This window comes from Ipomoea nil, unplaced genomic scaffold (assembly GCF_001879475.1).
Source record: "Ipomoea nil cultivar Tokyo-kokei standard unplaced genomic scaffold, Asagao_1.1 scaffold2144, whole genome shotgun sequence".
NCBI classification, from domain to species: domain Eukaryota; kingdom Viridiplantae; phylum Streptophyta; class Magnoliopsida; order Solanales; family Convolvulaceae; genus Ipomoea; species Ipomoea nil.
The window spans coordinates 5,568,839-5,570,117 of record NW_017618572.1 but is presented as its reverse complement, the minus strand read 5'-3'; the positions used below and the strand labels follow the sequence as shown (position 1 = coordinate 5,570,117).

General features: G+C 32.2%; 1 non-coding gene across 1 annotated transcript; it reads right to left on the bottom strand.

Annotated features, from left to right (window-relative positions):
• Positions 1-982: 982 nt before the first annotated feature.
• TRNAC-GCA lies at positions 983-1,054 on the bottom strand. The gene has a single exon. It is a non-coding gene; the product is annotated as a tRNA-Cys (tRNA).
• Between the last annotated feature and the right edge of the window lie 225 nt (positions 1,055-1,279).

Sequence of the window (1,279 nt, the reverse complement as noted above, 5' to 3'; positions counted from 1 at the left end):
TTTAAAACAAACCCCCATTCAAATATGCAATCCCAACCTCTCTCAATCTCTCTGCTCTCTCCCTCTCTCTCTCCCTCTCTCAGAAAACCATTGATTCTGCTAACCTGAAGAAAGTGCGACTCACTTCGGGTTGTGATCATTTCAGAGCTTTCGAGATAAGATTGCCAGAGACCAGGTCCTCTTCTTCGCCAGGATTATCAAGATCGTCTGTGATCAGAACTATGAGGAAGAAAATATCGGTTAATGCTTTAAATCTTTAATGAGTTTTTGTTTTGCAAACTCGAATCCAAGTTTTTCTTCTTAGGAAATTATTACGATAGTTTGATTATAAATAAATAAATATGTTGTAATTTCAACTTTTTGAAAATTCATATCTTTTGTAGATGAAACATGAAATTTTCCTTGGTTTTCATTCGTTTTTACAATCCCAAAACAGAGTTTAGTATTTTTTCCCCCCTGTATTTGCAAGATTATATAACAGTGATATAATTACAATAATTAATTAATCACTGAAAGCGATCATCTTAATGTATCTTGAATGAATAGGGATTCCCATTCTTGTTTTGGTTCTTGAATTAATTATAACTTTCATAGTAAATGTTTATATGTGACATAAGTGTGTGCATACTGCCAATTAATTGTCTTCCCAAATTGCATTTAGAGAAAATACTGCCAATCCCTTTACTCACCTTAGCTATGATGCATAGATCTACTCTCCAGTTTCCATGCATGCTTTAATGCCAATCCCTTCAGCCAGTTGTGATGCATATGCCAGTAAATAAAATTGAAGAATTTTAGAGTTTTATTCTTTTTCTATTTTGTCAAAGTAATCCATTCTTGTGATGGAAGTTGAATGCTCTGAATAAGTTTTTTTTTTTTTTTTTTTTTTTTTTTTTTTTTTTTTTTTTTTTGTTCTTCTGTCAAGAGTTGAGCTTCAATACTAGTTAATGTGTAATTAATAATAAATTAATGAATAACATATAGGGCCCAACCGGGTTTGAACCGATGACCTCTTGATCTGCAGTCAAATGCTCTACCACTGAGCTATGGACCCATGATTAATGTTGTTAAGTTTAATATGACTTTTGGCTTTATCTCAGGATTTGAGATTTAAGGCCGTTCCATACCCAAAAGCCGTTGAATTTAGACACCTCTAAGGATGGTTAATGTTGTTAAGTTTTTTTTTTTTTTTTTTTTTTTAAGTGTAACCCAGGGTTTGAGATCTAAGGATGGTTAATGTTGTTAAGTTTAATATGTGAGGTTTTTTTGTTTAAGTGTA